The sequence below is a fragment of the Physella acuta genome, unplaced genomic scaffold (assembly GCF_028476545.2).
Source record: "Physella acuta isolate Inbredline_101_S28 unplaced genomic scaffold, ASM2847654v3 ptg001487l, whole genome shotgun sequence".
Classification (NCBI taxonomy): domain Eukaryota; kingdom Metazoa; phylum Mollusca; class Gastropoda; family Physidae; genus Physella; species Physella acuta.
Genome location: NW_026733002.1, coordinates 167,283 through 192,961, shown reverse-complemented (window position 1 = coordinate 192,961; position 25,679 = coordinate 167,283). Strand labels below are relative to the sequence as shown.

The 25,679-nt window shown below is 37.0% G+C and overlaps 1 protein-coding gene and 1 long non-coding RNA gene across 2 annotated transcripts in view; both read left to right on the top strand.

Moving 5' to 3' along the window:
• Positions 1–3,607: 3,607 nt before the first annotated feature.
• The window catches only part of LOC131928347 (TOX high mobility group box family member 4), a 43,890-nt gene continuing 21,818 nt past the window's right edge, over positions 3,608–25,679 (top strand). Inside the window, exon 1 of the mRNA XM_059284351.1 lies at positions 3,608–3,668. The gene's annotated coding sequence lies outside the window, so the exon portion shown is untranslated. The remainder of the gene's footprint in view (positions 3,669–25,679) is intronic.
• On the top strand, positions 4,066–6,615 carry LOC131928349 (uncharacterized). Its single transcript, XR_009383763.1, has 3 exons — positions 4,066–4,158; positions 6,019–6,080; positions 6,514–6,615. It is a non-coding gene; the product is annotated as an uncharacterized LOC131928349 (long non-coding RNA).

Sequence of the window (25,679 nt, the reverse complement as noted above, 5' to 3'; positions counted from 1 at the left end):
CTCCCTCAGTCCTCTACTCAATTAGCATTCTACTACCTCAGTCCTCAATTAGCATTCTACTCCCTCAGTCCTCTACTCAATTAGCATTCTACTCCCTCAGTCCTCTACTCAATTAGCATTCTACTACCTCAGTCCTCAATTAGCATTCTATTCCCTCAGTCCTCTACTCAATTAGCATTCTACTCCCTCAGTCCTCTACTCAATTAGCATTCTACTACCTCAGTCTTCAATTAGCATTCTACTCCCTCAGTCCTCTACTCAATTAGCATTCTACTCCCTCAGTCCTCAAGTAGCATTCTACTCCCTCAGTCCTCTACTCAATTAGCATTCTACTCCCTCAGTCCTCAAGTAGCATTCTACTCCCTCAGTCCTCTACTCAATTAGCATTCTACTCCCTCAGTCCTCAAGTAGCATTCTACTTTCTCAGTCCTCTACTCAAGTATTGTCTGGCCCCGTTTTGAAAACAACTCATCAGATGATATCTACTACTGGACAAGTCAACTTGTAGCTTATGACTTATTTCATGACTTATTAGACTTTCATTGCATTTATAGATTATTGCGTTGTCATCGGTGAATCTAATATTAAGAAATTGTTCAAAATTGCTATTCAAAACTTAAAAATTTAAAAAGGGAAGGGAAGTAAAAGAAAAAATTATGAAAGCTGGCTCTGAGTCGATTATTTCCCCTGCGTTTCTTTAGGTGCATACGTTTCTTGAGCAAAAAGTAATTGGATCGGTAGTGAAATCAACACCCAATGGCCACAAGTCACAGAGGACTGCACGCTGATATAGCGATCACTATTTCTTGTTATCTCACCTTGGTTTCGAAATAGTTTAAAAACTATTATCTGCCCCTTTTTTTAATAGCCATCACGAACTTGATTCAGCTCAACGATTGTAAACATTCGGCGTGAACCACAGCTCAGCAAGCTGATTCGGTGATCGCGTTTAGGTAGCTATCTCCCCTTCTACTATTGAATATAGTAGTATTTAAATCAATTTTTAAGACTAATTAAGCATGTAATTAAAATTAGATATTCTTGCATTGTCATCAAAGACGAAGATATCTTGAAAACTTCAAAGAAATCTCTGCGTTAGAAGAGTGTCAAAATCGAGTTACAAGATTTGCCACAAATCCAAAACAGACGTTGTGAACTAAGTAAAATCTTGTATTAAAAAGAATCAAGTTTGTTTGATATGTCAGTTCAATCATCCGTATTTTATACGGTTTTAAGATCAGTCTAGAAACGTAGGGTAATTTGTGTGCCCCGTAGAATACGATTTTGCTTATCTTTGATGTGTCAATGCTAGCAGGAAGGGGAGCTGCAGTCCCTTGGCTGTCAACTGACCTAGAACATCTGGTACAGCTGCACATATTTTTTAGATGGATTGTGTTAAAAACTCTATGAAACTATATGGGGGAGTGGCGGGGGAAGCTAAATAAAAATAAACACATTCTCACAGAACTTCAAGAACGTTATTCTATATTCTGACCTCAAAATGGTTTATTTTAGCAATTACTACAAAACCTAGTGTGTTGTATTTCTTGTTTTTGGTTGTGCTGTGTGTATATTTTGTGTTGAATTTTGTTTTGTGTGTAGGCCTACATGCTGTTTTGTTCGTTTGTTTTCTCTAGTGCAATGTCTGAATGTACGTTTCCCTTTAGCGAAGCACTGTCATATATATATATATATATATATATATATATATATATATATATATATATATATATATATATATATATGTGTGTGTGTGTGTGTGTGTGTGTGTGTGTGTGTGTGTGTAAATATATACATAATATGGCGCCTTTCCCCCTACCCGAAAACCTGTGTACGCCTATGTAATGTTTGCAATTTGCTTAACGCTTAGGCTAAGTTTTTGTAAAAAGAGTACCGTAGCTGCGGTTGGATTATCTTTATTCTATAGACACCATCCCACGCTCTTGTAGATTCTTTTTCCCTTAGTTTTTTAAACCATTGTGAAAGCCGAGTCCTCTTTCATCTACAATCAAACACACGCTGTTGTCGGCAAAATTCTTTTGAATAAAAAAAAATCAGTCCATTGCGCGAGAGGCCGCTACATATTGCTTCTTTATAATTTATAGCATTGGTTAGGGGCCACAATCCTTTGTGATTTTACAATGTAAAATGTACTTTTTACTTTCTCATATTTTCGAAGTAGCCTATAGAGCACGTATTGTAATCGTGCACAAAAATACATGAAATTTTAACAATTTTCACCGTATTATACCTCAGTCCTTCAACACATCCGAAGTATAGAGGACTTATTTTAATCGGGCAAAAATTATCAATCCAGATTTGTGTAAACACGATAACTTGAGTACCGTTACAGTTAGGTTGATGAAATTTCATATATAAGTATGTTATCAAAATCGTAGATCCGTATCAACTTTTGAGCGATTTTCGATAACCGGAAGTGGTACTTTTTCTACTTTGAATTTTTCAAAAGCCTATAACTTGAGTACTATTTCAGATAGATAAATGAAATTTCACATGTAAGTAAAAGATCTAATTCTCTACCTTCTGTTAAATTTAGAGTAATTTCAGTTGACCGGAAGTAGTAATTTACGCTACTTCAGATGTCTCAAAAAACTAATGTAAATTTTTAAAGTACTAATAATATTGCGCACTATTATGCACTTTTTTATTTGGCGTTCACTATAGTAAAATATATAGAGAAAAATTTGGAGGGGGGGGGGGGCAAATCCAAAAATCCACGGGAAGTCGCTACGCCTCTGGGGGTGACACCATTAAGTGCCGCACCGGGTCACACCCGACCTCGCTACGCCACTGTATCTATATCTATATCTATATCTATATCTATATCTATATCTATATCGATATCTATATCTATATCTATATCTATATCTATATCTATATCTATATCTATCTCTATCTCTATCTCTATCTCTATCTCTATCTCTATCTCTATATCTATATCTATATCTATATCTATATCTATATCTATATCTATATCTATATCTATATCTATATCTATATCTATATCTATATCTATATCTATATCTATATCTATATCTATATCTATATCTATATCTATATCTATATCTATATCTATATCTATATCTATATCTATATCTATATCTATATCTATATCTATATATATATATATATATATATATATATATATATATATATATATATATATATATATATATACATACATACATACATAGTGGACCCAGAATTTGTTTTGCGGGGTTGCCCTTTTTTTCTAGGCCTTAAGTCGCCTAAATCGTCTTAGGCTGTCTTACTCGTAAGGGAGATTCAATGGAAGAACAGACGAGTTAGTGAAAAATGGGTGGTGTCCCCTAGGTCTTGAACCAGATTCGATTTCAAAGTAAAAATTAAATAACTAGCATAGAATTAGGCAAATAATTAATAATAATTAAGATCTAGAGATATAAAAGCTATTAATTTAAATATGAATATGACAAATACTGTTAAATTAAATTCACTTGCCTTTCAAAAATGTTTTCTTTTGAGGCGGATTAGTAGCCAGAATCTAAATTTAGATTCGATTCTGGTCTAGACCTAGATCTAGAGATCTATAAATAATAAAAAACAAGGATTCGGAACATTAAATTAAAGAGCAAAAACACCACAGAAGCAGACGTGTTTCACTGTGAGTATGTAGGCCCAATGTAATAATGTAATCTAGATTTAGATCTAAATCTAGATCTATATAATATTGTGTGTTGTGGAGTGTATTTGTAGACTATATTAAATTAGATCTAGACTCTAGATCTAGAAAAAATCTAGATCTAGATCTGAACTATTTGGATTTGAACTATTTTTTTTAAGTCCAGGTAAATTTCTAAAATCTTTCTTCAGTAGGCCTATTGGGCTTGTAAGTTTATCGTTCTTTCTCGCGTTAATTCATGTCTGGTTAGCCAGGGAGAGATAAAAGTTTTCGAACTAAATCAATTGTTGTGAACGGGATTCCCATTGATAACAAAAAACATGGCGGCTATTAGTTAGTAGGTCCCGCTTCAAGATTTCAAAATCATCAAACGTTCCAGAAAAGCAACAACTGTAAAAACTTTCAACGCTGTTTTGTTCATATGGATGGGAACAAACACATGTGTATGCATTTTTTAATATAAAAGTTTTGTGGCGGTAAGTATATTGATTTTATTTCATTTGTTGATAGTTTGTCCAAACTCTGACTCTACTCAGTCTTTGCTACGAGACTCAAGATTCCCAGACCTAGACTAGATCTAGATTCTAGAATCTACCTACTAAGATGTACATTGCTTTAATCTAGTTCTAAGAGTATAAGTTCACGAATTAGAATCTATTAGATCTAGATTCTAGATCTGTATTTTAGTGATCTAGATAAAATATTAAAAATATTAAGAAAAGGATGACTCTCAGTCTCACTCAGCCTACAACTTAAAATCGAATCTAGAATCTAGAGTTAGAGCTTTTAGATAATAGATATTATAGATCTAGATTCTAGATCTAGATGTAGATCTAGATAGATCTATCTAGATCTAGATCAGACTAGATTAGAAAGTTATTAGATTGACCACATTCTCTTGTTTATGTAAAATTTAAAATCTAACATTTGTATTTACTATTTAGATTTTAAATTTAGATCTATCATCTAGCAGCTAGCTAGATATAAATAATAGATATAGATTCTAGACTTTGACAACAATGAATGTTAATAGACCTAGGTCTAGATCTAGCTAGATTACTGAACTAGACTCTAGTACTGATTACTCAGTGATTACTGTTTAATATTTTAGAAGTAGGCCTATAAGAAGTAGCTTGTAGATAGATGGCTAGATGTAGATAGAGATAGTAGATCTAGATGCAGATGGTAGTATGGTAGGCCCTAGATCTAAAATCTAGATCTAGAGAATCTAGTAGATCTAGATAGATTCTAGATCTAGATTAGATTAGATCTAGTTTAGGTAAAACCTACCCTAGTTAAGTTTAGTAAGAGCTAGTAAGGCTAACCTGTTTTTAATTTTAAATCGATTTTTTTAGATCTAGAATCTAAACTAGATCTACTCTAGCTATTTACTAGATCTAGATCAGTAGCCAGTAGAGTGAGAAGAGTAGTAGTAGAGTGTAGTGTAGAGTACTGTAGACTATTGTAGAGTGTAGGTACTAATAACTAGACTACATTTATGGCTTACAGACTTATCAGACTACAGTGTTGCAATTAGTAGATCTAGTAATATAAAGATTAAATTTAGTTTGAAATTGTTACAGTAGTGCTACTACTTTTCTAAGTACTAAGTAGTGTAAACTACTAGAAGAGCAAGATGATAGATCTCCATCAAGCTACAATAGAGTTTAGTTAGTAGTTAGTTAGCCGTAGTAATAGTACCAAAAGCAGTGTAAGTAGCACAGTAAAAAAAAAGTATTACTAGGCCAACTACTATTGTATTAGGCCCTTTTATTTTTAGCAAGTTAAAGTTTGGTTAAGTACTAGTCTTCTAGCAAGTTGCCTAGTAGTAAACTTAGAAACTAAATCATGTGTATTAGTACTATTAGACTTGTAGGCTAATCTTGTTAGTCTAGACCAGGGACTATAAATTCTACAATTGATAACTTTCGGCCTTTTAGTATAAGCCTAATTATTAATGAATTACATGGTACAAAAATTAATAAATTGGTCAGGGTCAGTACAGTTACAGTTAGCTGTTAATAGAATTAAGTTTTAGATCTATTGACTACAATTTTTAGTTACAAGTAATGAAAATGAAACTAATAGTTTTGTGATAGTTAAGATATGGTTAACTTTAAACCAGATATTTTAGTTTTTAAGACAAGCTAAGTAGATAGAAAACTGAACCTTTACAATAAATGAAACATATATATATATATATATATATATATATATATATATATATATATATATATATATATATATATATATATTAATATCACATATTAGTTAAATAATGTTTTAAATATAATATATGGATAAACTTAATAATTTATTATATTAAAATTCTCTAGGTACTTGGCAAGCAATTTTCTCAAACTTTACTGTGGCTATTGGTGCTGATCTTGAGCTAAAGGTGAGCTGAATTTTTTTTATAATAAGCCATTTTTCAGCTTAAGCCCAAGTTTGAAACCAATTAAGTGTTCTAATTCTTAAAGAATATGTTGCTATTAAGATTATTTACTGTAAGTATTAATATGTATGGCTTGATAGTGGGACTGTCAGACAGTAGCTTTCACATTTCTATCCTAAAAGATAAGAGTTCAGATCCCTGGCTTTAGTCCTGGTATGATGTCCTAAGTCTCATGAGTACCAGCTCTCATGAGTACCTGGCTCAAGATAGGGAAATTAAAGGTGGCTGGGTATATACCTCTGAACACTCTAATTTTAAATGTCACAGAAACAGGTGAATTTTAATTCAACTGCTATATTGGCTGTCTGTTTTAATCAATGATTAATTTTTTCATATTACTGAAAGTTGTTAAAAATATTATTTATTTAATTTCTAGGTAAATGGAACAGCATGGATGTGGATTTTTAGACACAAGGAAGCTGAATTTAACTTTGAATGAAGAATTTGAATGATGATTGTCCATTAAAACAAATATTAATCATATACATTGTAATGCTGTATTGATGCATCTTCTGTTTTAAGTAATTAAAAAACCATCGATTTATGAAATTCTTTTAATTTTCTTTTTCAATTTTAAAATTGTAGTTCTGTTTTGTTATTTGAAAACAATGATGAAAGTATACTGAACTGCCATTGAGATATTTATATAAATGCTATTGTTTATAGTTTAATTATTTCAGAAGCAACTATATTGACATCAAAACTGAATCTTCATTGTACATTAAGTATAAAAGCTTACCAGCAAACCAGTCCATGTCAATAATTTATTGACATCCAAACATTAAATTTTTTTAACAGACTACTTTCATATGGGATAAGAAACATTTAATTTTGAAATTCATTGGTTTATTAAATTTTAATGGAGCTGAAACTAAAACACTGGGTACAAATTTATTATTACTTTGTTTCTCAGAAAATTGCAAATTTTGAACATAAGAACTGTGGGAAGTAGGCAATGATGTTAAAATATCTCTTGAAACTTGAAGAAATTGTGGAAGGTTTAGAGATAGAAAACAACATTTCAGAAGATGATGTTTGAAATAATGGTAAAATATCTTTAGCAATTGTCACTGAATAAATATTTTCATTAGACAAATCACATTTAGGTATAGAAGAATAAGGTACGTCTTCAGATTTTCTTATCAGCGAAGATCCTGGGTGATTCTCTTTGTTACCATCGGTCAAACGACAAGCCAATTCTGGAAAATTCATTGGGTTTTTTGCCTGGGCAGCTAAATATATTTAAATTAAGTTCATGCAAGGCTTTAGAAACATCAATTGGAAAAAACTCTATAATTTCATTAAATTTTTATTACTATCAGCTCCAAAGGAATAATATAAATAAGTTACACATCATCAATAAATTAAATTTGCAGATATTTCCATTTCACCAAACTTTCTCTAAGTCATAATACATATTTTAAATTCATGGCATTTTGTTAGGCTAGATATGTTGACTTTCATTTACCACAATAATCTGATTATATAAATTAACAACACAGCATTAGGATTACCCAGCTATCATACATTCTTCTTGTTACTGCCCTCCTTTATTGAGTGGGAGATAAAAATCATCATATAATGTGTGACGCAATTTACAGATGAACCCTCTCTCTCTCTCTCTCCCCCTCCACCTATATATATGTATATCTATATGATCTTTAAAATCATGTTGGTACCTCTACTTGTTTGAATGTTAGGCCCCTTTCCTTCAACTGTTTCTGTGTGGATCTTCTCCATGGGGGGTCATCCATAAATGACGTCACGCTTTTTTTACGATTTTTACCTCCTCCCCTCTGTCACACATCGTCACACAAAACCAGACCCCCCCCCCTAAAATGACGTCACACATTACTAGATTCTAGATCTAAAATACTACAGTTTCCTACTCTCTAGATTTAGTTCTTAAGTTCTACAACAAGACCACACTAAACTTCACTAGATCTAGAATAATCTAGATTCTATATATAAATTGATATTGAACATATTCTAGTCTACCTGTCTTTTGTAAGTAAATAGCCTATTTATTAGGCCTAATTTTAGTAATTTAGTAATTAATTCCACTCAACTACACTGTAAAATAAAAGAATCTAGATCTAGAATCTAGATCTCTAGACTACTCTTGAGTCTATAAATTAAAAATAAATCCTGTATGTCGTATGTTACTGTCTAAGTCGGAATTTTCAAGAGGGCTTTTTTTAAAGTCATAGATCTAGATCTAGAATCTATATATAGAATTCTAGATCTAGAAATCTAGATCTAGGCATCTAGGCTATATATATATAATTTAGGCTTGATTTCAGATTGACGATTGAAATCTTTTAGGCCTAAAAATCTCATATTTTATATAAATGTATTATTATTATACATGGTGTATTCTAGATCTATATAAAATATAATATAGTTGTGTGTGTGTGTTATTTTAAACTTAATTTACTTAAAACAACTCATTGTCCGACAATTTGTCGGAGTTTGTTTTTATTCCAAAAGCGAAAAAAGATTTCATAACTTAAAGGAAATTGCGCTAAAAAAAATAATAAAAAATATTCACATTTGGTTTGAAAAACAACAAAAACGCTAGCTGGCAACTACCGGAGCGAGAACTTGGTAAGCTACTTGAACAACTTACAAGCCCAATAGAGTATAGACTATAGTCTATCTAGATTCTATATTCTATAGTCTATAGTATAGAATCGTTAGTATCTTGACTATTCTTGACTCATCTTGTATCTAAAAAAAATCTATTATTCTTATTAATTTCTATCTAGATCTAGATTAGATCTAGATTGATTTACGCTTATAATAGTTATAGTTATAGAATATAGATAGATCTAATTATTCTATAGGCCCTAGAGATCTAGATCTATATAATAATATTACATCTTAGATCTATATTATAAAATATTATTAATATAGATCTAAGATGTAAAAGTTATATTACTATTGGGTAATCTATCGTTTTAGCGTAATCAATTCGGCTGCAGTAGTAATGTGCGGGAGAAGTAACTGGTGAATATATTTGTTTAAATAAGTTTATTTAAGTCAATTTTTACAAAATATCACAGATAATTGATTTAAAATAACAATCAGTGATGAAAACAATTTAAAATATCATGAAACTAACTTTAAACTAGGTGTTTGAGTTAAATTTTAGTAGATAAAAACAGCGGCCATCTTCCAAATAAAATTTAGAGTAGTTTCCCTTGATACAAATGTCTATTCGTATGTATATTGTGTTGACTTTGTTGTTTAATATACATAGTTGTCTTGTTTAATAAAAGTAAGACAGAGGGCCATCTTCTTATCTTTAATTTCAATTGAAATGAAGGCTATGTATGTATGTACATCTAAGATATCAGAAACGTTTGGGAGATCCAACATTTATTAAACCCTTTTGTACTGATTAACTTGTCAATTATTAGGTCGTCCATATTCTTCATAAATGACGTTGGACTCAAAATATGGGACGGGGTAAAATATTTTTTAAATAATGATGAAGAATATATTCGTTTTCGTTAGAAATTGTGATTACGCGTTCGGGTATAGTAGAACTGCGGTATGATATTAAATCATCATCTTGCTTTTAGTGACGATTGGGGGAAAGGGAATTCACCGGGAAAAGTATGACGTCATTTATGGACAGGACCGGCGCTACCTATAAGGCGAACTAGGCTGTCGCCTAGGGTGCTGTCCTTAGGCGGGGGGGGGGGGGGGGGGGCGCCAAAATGGGTTGGAAAAACAAATTGAAAGTTTGAGGGCGGTGCAAATCTTAAGCTTGTCCCCGGGCGCCGGGAAGGGTCGCTACGCCTCTGATAATACGGGGGCGTGAAAAAATTGCAGAGGGGGGGGGGCGCTTTTATTAAGTTTTGCCTAGGGCGCTAAATAACCTGGCGCCGGCACTGTTTATGGGTGATCCATTTAAGCCTAGTTGTTTATTTTTTCTGTAGACATTAGTCTTAGGCCTACACTTTTTCTGAATTAAGATTATTGTGTTTATAAAAATAGTTTTAAATTTTAATTAGTTACATCTGAATACCACATGGGTTTTTTCGTTGCCTTCTGCTTTCATCAGTTTTTTGATTTGTTCAATAGTCGATGTTTACCCATCCCCACCATCCATTATTACAGAAACAAAAAACACCCACTATATAGTGATATCTCCCTATAGAAAAAAAACTAGAATCTATCACTCATTCGTCTGTTAAAAAAAAGAAATACGTCATTTTTCTCAATCCCGCCGTTTCATCCCCCACTTAGCACAACGTCACCAAGTTCGCGGCGCGCGTGACGTCATTTGTCATTAGGCTAAAGTTAAAGAAAGAGATACCGCGTAATTAAAAAAAGTCAAAACAGGCACTATTGCGTTGAGACTTTAGCGACGTTTAGTCTGACGAATAGATCTAAATGACTTCGGTACGGTAAATTATATGTGTTGAATTTATAACAGTGGCATGATGTTCTCCCTCTACTACACAAACTCACGTGCTTTTAATTTCTGCAACCTGCTGCCCTGAGACGTTTGGCTCTAAAATGCCCGTGAGACAGCGGCCTCCGTAAATACATTTAGGCTCCCAGTCCCACCTATACACTTCGTCTGCCCATTAAGCTCCACGCAAAACTTGTGATTGATATGTGGACATAAGCGGCGATAATGGTGGTGTCAACAGGGACCCCCTCCCCCTCCCCAAGCTCAGCTGTTAAAGGTGCTCCGCACTTCATAAAAGACAAACTTGATGTTCAGACATCGTCGGACTCGGGCGTTTAGCCGACTGCCGTATTCCTAATGCACAGTCCACTGCTAACACTATTTCTATATTAAACTCAAGCCTATACTGAGCTCTGGCTTTTTACATTAGCTGCTGTCGTATTAAGGGTTGATCTTTTGTTATGCCCCATGTCGCGAAACTTGCTGTTTTGTCCAATTTTACCTGCAAGCCAATAATTGTCTTGGATTCTTGTCGAATATCGTTGCCAGGAGCTAGTTGGTTTGAGCCTTATTGTCAGAAGTTATTTCATTCGGAGTCAATGTAGTGCGGCTTATTTTCGTCGGTAGGCATTTAGTGGCAGGCCCTATTTGGCGGGGATGGTGTGCTGAGGTTGTTTAACACCGCTTAGGACAACAGGCTTGCAATAGTTATGATAATTCGTTATGAACAAATGTATGCATGAAAACAAACGCTTTATGTTCCTCATTTTTATTGAGCACAGCTTTATAGAAGACTTCCATAATTGACGTCCTAAATTGACGTCCTAAATTGCAGTCCTACATAAATTGACGTCACATTAGAATAGCATATGTGACATCGTTTATGGACAACCCCATATTTCTCATTTTGGGTATTTGGTATCAACATTTTGACAACAAAGGTTGTTCAAAATGTGTATTGGAGGTTAGGACTTGACATCTACCATAAATGACATCACGACACACTTAAGGGGTGGAGTAACTGGTTTAGAGACGACGTTTTACGTGGGAAAGGGGAGGGGTAAGAAATGTGAAACGTTATGTATTTCGCCTAATACAAAAATGCTGAAAAAATTCTTTTTCGTTAGAATTATGGCTTAACTTTTTAACAGTAATAACAGACAGGGCAAAAAGGTAATTTTCGACTTTACGACTAATTCATGACGGGGGGGGGGGGGGGGGGGGGTAAGATGAAGAGATGTCAAAAAATGTGACGTCATTTATGATTAAATCACTAATTATAGGAAAAAAGCATGAAAATATGAAATGAAAATAGCAAACAAACAATAACACAAACAATAACAATTAACTCAAACTAATATTTAAATAAACATTAGATATGTAGTGGTAGCTCTATAAAAATAGGGAGTTTCTTAATGTATAAAAATTGCATCTCATAATATTATAATAATAATTCTAGAACTGATGTTTATTGTCAGTCAATTAAATTGTTTAAAGGGCAGAATTAAAAAAAAAAAAAAAACGCATGCTTTGTATTTAAACACAAGACAAACGTATTTAATAGCAAACATCAATACATTTTCATACAAATAGAAATTAAAGGGAAATGACTCAAAATAATATTTTCTTAAGATGGCCGCTGTTTTTAATAGCAAATTTAGTATCTGGAACATCGTTGTTAAACCTTAATTTCATGACATTTTTATTGATTTAACCCTTAAATATGGTTTAATATTAATTATCTTTAGTATTTTAGTAGAATATGCAAAAATATATTCATATTTAAACCATATTTATTAGTTACCTTATCCCTACATTACTAGTGACGACCGAATTGATTACGCTAAAACGATAGATTACCTTACTATTGATTAGATAATAATAGTTATAATACTATTGAGTTTTATTAGGGAGCTTGTAGAGTCGGGTGTGGGGAAAATGCGAGAAGGGCGCGAAAACGGTCGGTCACGTGACTTTTTTGTCTCGCATTTTACCACAAGCCGATACTTACGCTGGGTGGTGTTGAAATGCGAAGATTTCTGCGAAAAATTTACCGCACCCGATTTTCAGTGGTATTTGGTCCAGACTTCAAAGACGTTTCGTTTACATTGTTAAAACTTCCGATTTTTCCGTCGCTAGACATACTGATGATTTGTCAACTCCCCTCATCTTTTGTGTCGACTTAGAATACCACCTTGTTCGAAACCGACGGAAATACCGCCGACGATAGATCAACTTCTGTCTTTTGTGTGGAACGCCGAGGCCGCCTGATTTACCATCTTTGAAGATCGCCGTGCCTGGATCCGCTGCCGCCGCAAACATATTTTCTATTGTTGCATAGAAATTTTGTATTATAGCCGCCGCCTACGATTTTTTTCTAGCTTTTTTTACCATATAAATCTAAGCACAAGGAAATGCCTACATCATTTGGATACAACAAAATAAAGTGACGTCACCGATATTATCAGTTGCTCGTGCTATATCGTAAGCTATGGGCCTACTTCAAATATTTTTAAAACCAAATTGAACTTATCTGAATTTTTTGGTTTTGGTGGTGGTGTTATTTGGGGTCTTCCATAAATGACGTCACACTCGTAGGGGGGGGGGGGGGTCTGTAATTTTATGACGATGTGTGATGAGGGGGAGGAGGGGGGTGGGTAGATGTGAAGTCACACTATAAAAAAGCAATGTTAGAAAAAGAATTTTAGACGTTTTTTCGCGTTTTAGAAAACTGTTTTAATACATTGTAATAGGAATTGATTAAAATACTCTATTTTGACCGAAATTAGACAAGATTTTGGGAAAATATCAATGTGTTAAAAAACTCAACTGCTGGTGACAACAATGAGCAAGACATTGCCAAAATTACAGAAATGAGAAAAAATACAAATTATAAAAAACGGAAAACAGATGTTGAGCGTGCGGATGATGATGATGAGAACATGGGTGCCAGTGTTGTTTGTGGGATGAACGAGGAGGTCAACCGTGATGAAAATGTGAAATGTTGTGAATGTGGATTGGAAGAAGTAGCAAAAGAAAAATGTATAAATGGGAGTTAATGAACTGGGTTGGGTGTACTATGTGTGAAAGATGGTGTCACGAGGTGTGTTTGAGGACTGTTTCAGAAGATTTTGTTTGTAAATTTTGTTTGTAATTAAAATTACTTAATAAAAAAATAAATTGCACTTTTTAGAATTGTTTATACTTTTACACTTTTTGCATGTACAACAATCCATGAATACATTTTGCAGAATATCTCTCCTGCTGACAAGATTATACCAATTCACAATGACACAGCTCACGTTTGTATAAACATGAACGGGCTAGATTTTTAAATTAATGCTGACTGAGACGGGATTTTCCTCTTGCTAACAAGAGCGGGCGATGACAGTAGCACAGCAACGATGTTAGGATTTTTAAATAGATAGATCTAGATATAGATCTTCTTAGTATCTAGATAAAAAATAACAACATACAACACTCGTGTTAAAGGGTATGGTTAAATGCTTGTTTATTTTAAAAATATTTTAAAAAATAAATGAAATAAATAAAGATGGGAAAAAAAAGGAAAAAACTTTTTTCGCAAAAAGTGTCTCGCTATTTACCCTTAATTCCGCATGTATGTCTCGCATTACCTTCTCGCATTTTCCCGCCTCGCTATTTCGCTTTTCGCGTCTCGCAATTTCCCCACACCCTGTAGAGTCAACAGTATTAGAAACTGTAAGAAAATCACGGCGCCCCACGTTTTTCATTTTTTGTCATAATGCGCACACAGTTTGCGATCGCTCATAGTAGAGTGATCGCTTGCATTATTCTGATGTAGGCCTATAGCATTTATTTTCTACTTTTTAGTTCAATCAGAAAATGGGGTTTTTAAAAAAAATTTTAATGATAATTATTTTCTACTTTTTAGTCTGTCTGTTTGTTTGCATTCAAATCTTGCTATCGATTTATTCTTCTCGCATTCACTTTTTTTTTTGGGTAAACGAAGACAAACACTCACAAAGGACAAACACAAAGATAAAAGGTCAGCCAATCGCGGGCTCGCTCCTTCATGATTTTTCATTTGTTTTTCAGTAAGCCAGAAGAGGGAAAGTACCGAACCTTGTTTTTATCAAATTACAATTACTAGGTTATGTCCCTTTTTTGTACAAATCAATAGGAGTCTAGAATGATCAATAAAATGTTTCCATGGATCAATTTAGTAATAATAATAATTGAATATTGTATTGTCATTGGAAACAAAGCTTCCCTGAAAATTTCAGCGCGCTAGTTAACTGGGAAGTGCCCGAAAATTCGATCGCAAGATTTGATGGACAGACAAACAAACAAACAGACGCGAAAGCAAGTTAAAAAAAACGTGGGAAAATATTCTAAGCAGTGATTCCTCGGAAAAAGCTTTTCCCCCCACGCGCTGTCTGGCCGGCAAAAGATGCAAGACGCAATGACCTAAACATCTCCATAATGGGCTCAAATTAAATACTATCAATTAGGGTGTTGAATACAATTTTAAACTGCATTATAGTTCAAGATGACTTAAACAGATGACCAAAAAAATGTACAGATGGCAAGTTTGCATCAAACACTAATCGTCCATTGTTAAATTATAAAACTAGATCAGTATAGTTGAATAATATGCAAAAAATAATGATTTTAACCCTTTAAGCCCTGGCCTCCCTGGCCTAATGTCTCCTATTTCTGAGCTCCCAGGGCCAAACCGATTTTCACTTATCTGTTTCTAACTTTGCCTATAATGTTTGAACTGTTTGAGATAATGAAATAATCAAGCCACATTTGATGTCAAGGCTCAGTATCAAACAACGATTTAACAAGGTTCTGAAATTCTTTATTTTTTTACAATGCATGAACATAACAATGCATATAAAAAGAACACAGTCGATGGCTGTGGCTCACTTTTTTTTTCGGCAGCATTTCTTCAAAAAAAAAATTATTTCTACAACAAAAGTTTGCACTAATAAAATATTTATATACGGTTAATTGTTCTATATACTTACTAAACATAATGACAAAACTAGGGTAACTTATCTATTTACTGTTATTATAAGAATAATTATAACCGAATAATAAAATAATATAAAATAACCAAATTTTTTTTGGTTGACAATGTATTTTACGAAATGCAAACACTCTCACTTTCAACTTTCCCCAAAATCTATTTTTAGAATCATAATCCCGCACTAAATGACATATGCGCAGTTTTATTCAGAACACGCTAATTATATTTACTAAGATGGTATACCAGCCACTAGGACTATGATGCTAGATCATCGGGCCGAAAACCAGCTTTCTGACATATATGCCTAATGTTGATGCTGGTTTTCCGGCCTGTCGTGCTCAAAGGGTTAAGTGTATAAGTGAAACGTGAAAAAACGGAATCACAGTATCGTTGTTTTCTGCAGCCATCTTTACCATGATGATAGTAAAAAGGTAGGTCAAGTGACAGGCTACTATTAATAGCTGCACAATGGACTCAATTACTCTTATAGCTTTATTCTTTTGACAAAACTATCTAGCCTGTGTGGTGGAGAAATTGGGGGTCATCAAGGGTTGAGGGTATATAGTATATAGTATGGATAGCAGAGTTCTATTCTATATTATGTTACGTATAACATATTTAAAAAAAAATTCTTTTAATAGCCTATTGAAATCTACTATTTAAGTTATTTATCGTGTTAATCTCTTTCCCATTAAAAGAAAAACCGTGTAATTGTAGAGCATGCGCATCTTTTTCCGACTAGAATTGGCCAATAATTTAATAGTAAATTAATAGTAGGCCTAATAGATCATGTACTAGTAGTAGGCCCTAATAGTAATTTAGTCTAGTAAATCTATCTATATATATAATTATCTTCTGGGAGCCGTTAGAAAACAAGCTGCAAGCGCCTCCTTGCAGTCCCCTCTCTTTCTCTCTATCACTATCACTACCACCCCCACCCCACCCCCACATTGTCTGGTGAGTTGTGGTCACGCTAAATGTTTACAAAGCTAAATGTTTACAAAACGTAGAGCCGGGTTTCTATTAGGGGCAGATAATTTAGTTCGATTTTAAACTTACAGGAGGTAACTAAGAAATAACTAAGAGGAGGCTGCTTTCACGGGGGGGGGGGGGGGGGGGGGTGTAGGGTCGGGGTTAGGGGAAGGGGGGGGGGGGTTAGTGTTTTAAAGCAAATATTTTCAGTGGCAGCATTGGTACTGTCTAATTCACAAATTATGAATTACTGAAAAGTAGAAAATAAAACAACTAAATAGCGGCGTATGATACGCTGCGGGTCGGCTCGTTAGTAATATTATGGCTATTATTATACTATTATAACTAATTAAGATGTAGTATCAGTATCTACAGATCTAGATCTAGAATCTACTATTGTGCTGGTAAGGTGTTGGTAAATTGCAAGACCGGAAACTCAAAATGGCTAGGTGGTAAATTGTGAAGGGTGTGAAAATAGACGGTCAGGTGACATTTTTTTCTCGCATCTTACCACCACCCAATACTTAAGCTGGGCCAGTTTAAAATGCAAAGATGTCTGTGAAAATAATACCGATCCAATTTGCAATGAACTTTGAAGCAGACTTCAAAGACATTTCTTTTGAATGGTTATAATGATTTTTCCGTCGCTAGACATGCAGAGGGCTTATTGACTTCTTTCTTTTGTGTGGAACACCAAAGCTGCCTGATGTATCGCCTTTGTTGAACATCTCCATGCTCTAACTACTCTAAGCCTCTACCACTAACAAAACTTAATGTTGTATTGCAACGCCGCCTGTGATTTTTTCATCATATTAATATCAATTATGTTGATTTTTAAAAATGTTTATAATTACTTATCATAAAATAAACTACACTTTTTAAATTGTTTATTTATACTTTAATGCTTCCTACTTGTACAATACAATGTGCTAAAGATCAGAAGGCGTTGCCCTTAAATTAACAATTTGGCAGAATATTTCTGCTGCGAACATGATTATATGAACTCACAATGACCCCATGCACCTTTGTCACATTTTTATTGCTCAGGCTATAACCTACGATACATTTTTTCTATGTTCTGACTGTGCCTCCTCAAACTGCAGTATTTTTCACGCATTGACAAGAAAACATGAGCAGGTGATAAGCGCGCGACAATGTTTAAAATTTTAAATTAAGATCTAGTTATATGTTTGAAAAATATAGTAAATAATAATGTTCTCTTAATGAACTCTGAGTGCCAGTCGACAGAGGTAGAATTTTTTTGTCCGCGGATAAGAAAACATGAGCAGGCGATGATAGGAGTAGGAGCATCGATGATAAGGTTTTTTGAATATTTTAAAAAAGTCTATAATAGAATAGGAAATTTTTTTAAAGAACTATATACAGTGCGCACAAAAATCTACTTGTTTAGTTTATATCTTTTCTTCTCGCATATCTGGTGAGAAAAAAGTCACCCAAGCATGAAATGAAAATAATGTCCCACTGTTTTCTCACGATTCCGCAGGTTTGTCTCACATTTCCTTTTTGCAGTTTACTGCCTCGCCATTTTGCGTTTACATCTCAGAATTTACCAACACCCGTACCGTAACTGAGGCTAAAGACAAACTAGAGAGTAAAAATATAGCTTTGCTTTTATTAGCATGAGGCCTATACTAGTAGGCCTTGTAATTATTAGTATCTAGACTTATATTTAGATCTAGGCCAAGATACTTTATCTAGTTATAATTATTTTATTACTCTGTCACTCTACCAACATGTCTACCATTCTACTCTACTGATTGATACTGATACAGCCTAGCTAACCTGTCTTAAGACCTTGGCACGTAATTTTATTATTATTTGACATAGAATGAAAACAAAAGCATTGAAATACTCTCAATAAATAAATGTTTTTTCCACTCTCATTATAACTTTTAAGTATATATCCACCTGTACACCCTGGTCGCGAATATCTTTTTTTTCAGTTTTTCCTCCTTATGAGCTCAATTAAATAAATAACAAATAAATTTGGTGATAATGGTTGTTAGCATCTTTATGATCCATTATCATTGACATCATTATTATTGTGTATCCTTTTTGACATTTGACTATTAATTCTATTTTATCTACAACTAATGACGCCATGCTTTTTTTGTGTGTACACTTTAATGAGTTTCAACTTTGTTTTGTTTCTTCTGACTTTACAAGATTATTTCATCTTTGTTTCATGTGAAGTCATTCTCTCTGCCTGTGAAAGTTTTTAATTATTGAGATTTTTACTATATGCATGTCTTCCACAAACATACATTTTACATACATACATACGCACAGAGACACGGAATCCATGTGAGCTATATATATTAGATTAATTTAATAGAAATTATATTATTCAATTGATGAACATTCAAAAAGAACACATGGGTTTATTGTTCTTAATTGAATATTAGTGTTTTTAAAGAAAAATTATTCCTATGCAATTCAGACATTTTGTTTACATTTTTTATAAGATAAAAATGTGTGTATTTGTTAGCCAGCTCCATAGTCTAGTCATTACTACTGACTTTGTAATGTGTATGTGTTTGCCATCACCATTAGTTTGTTGTGGACAGCTGGACTTGGTTAGCCATGACTCAAAGATAAAAATCAATAATTCATGCACCTGGGTTGTGGCCTTGACAGGTGCAAACCAGATCAATTAATTGGATTCAAGCGAGAACAGATAGTGTCATGACCCCTTTTAGCTTGTTCCCCTTTAACTTAATATTGTAATGACAGTGGGAGGCTGCGGTTTGTATTGTCTTTGTTTCTCATGTAAATATTAAGACAAATACTGCTTGAAAGAAACTGAGCATTACATTGCAATGAAGTTTGTAGGCCTACACCATAGTAACCTAGATGAATGGGAGAATGTTTAAAAGTGTTCTCGGTACTTAGCAAAAGGTTAGACTAATCTTCCATGTCTTAAATCTCTGATCTTGTTTGAATCTAGTACACATCAGTACACACTTCTATGTCTTACGTCCCTGATCTTGTTTGTATCTAATACACATCAGTACATGTTTCCATGTCTGAAGTCTATTTCTTATCTATACACTAGCATGCCCATTGCCGCAGGGCTAGAAGAAAGTCTGAGGATAGACCGGAGTAAGTCGCACCCTGCCACCTCATACAATTTAGTGACAGACTAATAATGCTACTTCTTATCCACACTCTTTTCTTCTTCTTCATTCTTAATTTTAGTGTTGGAAGGGATCCCCTCCAACCCAATTAAATATACGTGTCAACTGGTTATGCGCCATGGTGGCCATTGACTCCGATTCCAGCCTGCTTTTCTTTTTCAATTTGCTTCCATAGCCTTTGTCCAACCAAGAACAAACTACAAGGCAGAAGTTGTTTGATTTTGGAATTGTCTCTCCTAGAAGAGTGGCTGTCCCCAGCTAACCAGCTTCATCTGCCTGAGGGTTCGAACTCAAGACTTTTCGGTATAGCAACACACTCTTTTAAACTAACGTATGTGCCATAGCTCAAGGGATATCCCTGGGTTCCAAATAACACCCTACCAGGGTGTCAGCAAACAAGCCTAATTCTGTTTAGTCGAAGACTATAATTTAATGCCCCATTGTATCAGTAGTCTATCGCACTGTTTAAAACTAACGTAGTTACTATAGTGCTCATGGGAAAGGCAGGAGCATCCAATTGCACCTTGCCGGGGTCCACCTGTGTGAAATGAAATTCTTTTCTCACAGAAACCTTCTCGGAAGTATTCTTATCAGCTCCCCAAAGTTTCATGATACTCAGATGAACAGTGTCGAACCGCAACAAGACTTTTAGTTTTTATATATTGTATATCTCACCCTCCCGAAGCGCCGCCCTTATGAAGTTAAAAAAGATTTTTTTGCATAACTCTCTCCTGGAGTGTTCTAATCAACTACCTAAAGTTTCATGGCGATTGGATGAACGGCATCAAACTGCAATCGACTTTAATTTTTATATTCTGTATATAGAGAAGAGTTGAATCGCGCCACTTCTGGGGGCCACCCCTGCGAATTTGAAACTCTTTTTTAAGCAGAAACCTCCCCAGGAGTATTCTCAACAGCTTCCCAAAGTTTCATGACGATCTGATGAAAGGTGTAGTAATGTATAAAAGACACACACACATACATTGCTTATTATATATATATACAGATTATTTTTCCTATGATTCCCTGCTGTTTAATGCTGATGCTAACTCTGTGGAGCTGCTGTCTGCAACTAGCTCTAACTAATGTAGTATTTTATCAATTAGAAGATTAATGGAACCATTAAATAATTGAGTTAAAAAGAATTAAACTCTTAGAGATGAAAAACAGTTCCCTGCACATATTGCATTTTCAATTGGCTATTATGGGATGTTTACCAAATAGGAAAGGTTTGTCTTGTTGGGTTAATTGGCATTGATTAATTTAAAGGCTTCCATAGAGCAGAAACTCGTAGTCCTGTGCAGGTTAAAATGTTGTGAAAGCTATGGTGATCTCCCCAGTGAGTAACTTCATTCAAATTTGATATTACTTTTGTTAGCTGTCCAGGATAGCTGTAATGGGATGGAGGAAAAACATGGCATCAACCAGGGCTTGAAAATGGTGGGGGCTACTCTAAATTGTCTTTCTGGGTTTGAGATGAATACATTCTTCTAGCATCCAGTTCATGGACACTTCTTTAGAATGAATGGACACTCATTGAAAGTTATTTTCATGTTTTTTTTTTAATAGGCCTTCATTGAAATTCCATTTTATATTAATTGCCCATGATTGAAATAATTCCTTGATTTGAAACTGGATGTTGTATGGCAGAGTCATTTCCTGATATTAGAAAACGTAAACAATAGTTTGATGTTGTAAGTTTACAACTGTTGTCCCTGTATTTGAGTGAGGTGTCGTTGGGCTAGTGAGTTTACAACTGGTGTCCCTGTATTTGAGTTTACACTTACAGCTGGTGTCCCTGTATTTGAGTTTACAGCTGGTGTCCCTGTATTTGAGGTGTCATTGGGCTAGTGAGTTTACAGCCGGTGTCCATGTATTTGAGTGAGGTGTCATTGGACTAGTGAGTTTACAACTGGTGTCCCTGTATTTGAGTGAGGTGTCATTGGACCAGTGAGTTTACAACTGGTGTCCATGTATTTGAGTGAGGTGTCGTTGGACTAGTGTGGTGTCCCTGTATTTGAGTGAGGTGTCATTGGGCTAGTGTGTTTACAGATGGTGTCCCTGTATTTGAGTGAGGTGTCATTGGACCAGTGAGTTTACAACTGGTGTCCATGTATTTGAGTGAGGTGTCATTGGACCAGTGAGTTTACAACTGGTGTCCATGTATTTGAGTGAGGTGTCGTTGGACTAGTGTGGTGTCCCTGTATTTGAGTGAGGTGTCATTGGGCTAGTGTGGTGTCCCTGTATTTGAGTGAGGTGTCATTGGACCAGTGAGTTTACAACTGGTGTCCATGTATTTGAGTGAGGTGTCATTGGACTAGTGAGTTTACAACTGGTGTCCCTGTATTTGAGTGAGGTGTCATTGGACCAGTGAGTTTACAACTGGTGTCCATGTATTTGAGTGAGGTGTCGTTGGACTAGTGTGGTGTCCCTGTATTTGAGTGAGGTGTCATTGGGCTAGTGTGGTGTCCCTGTATTTGAGTGAGGTGTCATTGGACCAGTGAGTTTACAACTGGTGTCCATGTATTTGAGTGAGGTGTCATTGGACTAGTGAGTTTACAACTGGTGTCCATGTATTTGAGTGAGGTGTCGTTGGACTAGTGTGGTGTCCCTGTATTTGAGTGAGGTGATATTGGACTAGTGTGGTGTCCCTGTATTTGAGTGAGGTGATATTGGACTAGTGTGGTGTCCCTGTATTTGAGTGAGGTGTCGTTGGGCCAGTGCTGCTGGATCAATTGTTTCCACTATGTTACACCTGATGCCGTGGTCGCCTTGATGCCGTTTGTGCTCTGTATGGAGTTTCGTGGACTGATTTGTTAATACAAGGATTGCCGTCATTCTGTCTTTGTCTTCCGCCTCCGTGTTCCTCCCGCCATGTTCCACCCCACCCCCTAGCCCAGCTCACTACACTAGAGAAAAAATGTATTGATATTTCTGTAACAAAGCCATAAAGGGGGATAACTTGAAGCGACCACAGGCCACGGTTGAATGGGTTTCAGCCAGCCAGGACTACCAGCTGTCACAGTCAAAAAGCTGGATTAACCTCCAAGCCTTATCCACCACTACAGCTCCACCACTTCAGCCTTATACAGCTCCACCACTACAGCTCCACCACTTCAGCCTTATACAGCTCCACCACTACAGCTCCACCACTACAGCTCCACCACTACAGCTCCACCACTACAGCTCCACCACTTCAGCCTTATACAGCTCCACCACTACAGCTCCACCACTACAGCTCCACCACTTCAGCCTTATACAGCTCCACCACTACAGCTCCACCACTACAGCTCCCCCACTACAGCTCCACCACTACAGCCTTATACAGCTCCACCACTACAGCTCCACCACTACAGCTCCACCACTACAGCTCCACCACTACAGCCTATACAGCTCCACCACTACAGCTCCACCACTACAGCCTTATACAGCTCCACCACTACAGCTCCACCACTACAGCTCCCCCACTACAGCCTATACAGCTCCACAACTACAGCCTTATACAGCTCCACCACTACAGCTCCACCACTACAGCTCCACCACTACAGCTCCACCACTACAGCTCCACCACTACAGCTCCACCACTACAGCTCCACCACGACAGCTCCACCACTACAGCTCCACCACTACAGCTCCACCACTACAGCCTTATACAGCTCCACCACTACAGCTCCACCACTACAGCTTCACTACTACAGCTCCACCACTACAGCCTTATACAGCTCCACCACTACAGCTTCACTACTACAGCTCCACCACTACAGCCTTATACAGCTCCACCACTACAGCTCCACCACTACAGCTTCACTACTACAGCTCCACCACTACAGCTCCACCACTACAGCTCCACCACTACAGCCTTATACAGCTCCACCACTACAGCTCCACCACTACAGCTTCACTACTACAGCTCCACCACTACAGCTCCACCACTACAGCTCCACCACTACAGCCTTATACAGCTCCACCACTACAGCTCCACCACTACAGCCTCATACAGCTCCGCCACTACAGCTCCACCACTAAAGCTCCACCACTACAGCTCCACCACTACAGCTCTACCACTACAGCCTTATACAGCTCCACCACTACAGCTCCACCACTACAGCTCCACCACTGCAGCCTTTTACAGCTCCACCACTACAGCTTCACTACTACAGCTCCACCACTACAGCTCCACCACTACAGCCTTATACAGCTCCACCACTACAGCTCCACCACTACAGCTCCACCACTACAGCTCCACCACTACAGCTCCACCACTACAGCTCCACCACTACAGCTCCACCACTACAGCTCCACCACTACAGCTCCACCACTACAGCCTTATACAGCTCCACCACTACAGCTCCACCACTACAGCTCCACCACTACAGCCTTATACAGCTCCACCACTACAGCCTTATACAGCGCCACCACTACAGCTCCACCACTACAGCTCCACCACTACAGCTCCACCACTACAGCTCCACCACTACAGCCTTATACAGCTCCACCACTACAGCCTTATACAGCTCCACCACTACAGCTCCACCACTACAGCTCCACCACTACAGCTCCACCACTACAGCCTTATACAGCTCCACCACTACAGCTCCACCACTGCAGCCTTTTACAGCTCCACCACTACAGCTTCACTACTACAGCTCCACCACTACAGCTCCACCACTACAGCCTTATACAGCTCCACCACTACAGCTCCACCACTACAGCTCCACCACTACAGCTCCACCACTACAGCTCCACCACTACAGCTCCACCACTACAGCTCCACCACTACAGCTCCACCACTACAGCTCCACCACTACAGCTCCACCACTACAGCTCCACCACTACAGCCTTATACAGCTCCACCACTACAGCTCCACCACTACAGCCTATACAGCTCCACCACTGCAGCTCCACCACTACAGCTCCACCACTACAGCTCCACCACTACAGCTCCACCACTACAGCTCCACCACTACAGCTCCACCACTACAGCTCCACCACTACAGCCTTATGTTATACAGCTCCACCACTACAGCTCCACCACTACAGCTCCACCACTACTGCCTTATACAGCTCCACCACTACAGCTCCACCACTACAGCTCCACCACTACAGCTCCACCACTACAGCCTTATACAGCTCCACCACTACAGCTCCACCACTACAGCTCCACCACTACAGCTCCACCACTACAGCTCCACCACTACAGCTCCACCACTACAGCTCCACCACTACAGCTCCACCACTACAGCCTTATACAGCTCCACCACTACAGCCTTATACAGCTCCACCACTACAGCTCCACCACTACAGCTCCACCACTACAGCTCCACCACTACAGCTCCACCACTACAGCTCCACCACTACAGCTCCACCACTACAGCTCCACCACTACAGCTCCACCACTACAGCCTTATACAGCTCCACCACTACAGCTCCACCACTACAGCTCCACCACTACAGCTCCACCACTACAGCTCCACCACTACAGCTCCACCACTACAGCCTTATGTTATACAGCTCCACCACTACAGCTCCACCACTACAGCTCCACCACTACAGCCTTATACAGCTCCACCACTACAGCTCCACCACTACAGCTCCACCACTACAGCTCCACCACTACAGCTCCACCACTACAGCTCCACCACTACAGCTCCACCACTACAGCCTTATACAGCGCCACCACTACAGCTCCACCACTACAGCTCCACCACTACAGCTCCACCACTACAGCTCCACCACTACAGCCTTATACAGCTCCACCACTACAGCCTTATACAGCTCCACCACTACAGCTCAACCACTACAGCTCCACCACTACAGCTCCACCACTACAGCCTTATACAGCTCCACCACTACAGCTCCACCACTACAGCTCCACCACTACAGCCTTATACAGCTCCACCACTACAGCTCCACCACTACAGCTCCACCACTACAGCTCCACCACTACAGCTCCACCACTACAGCTCCAC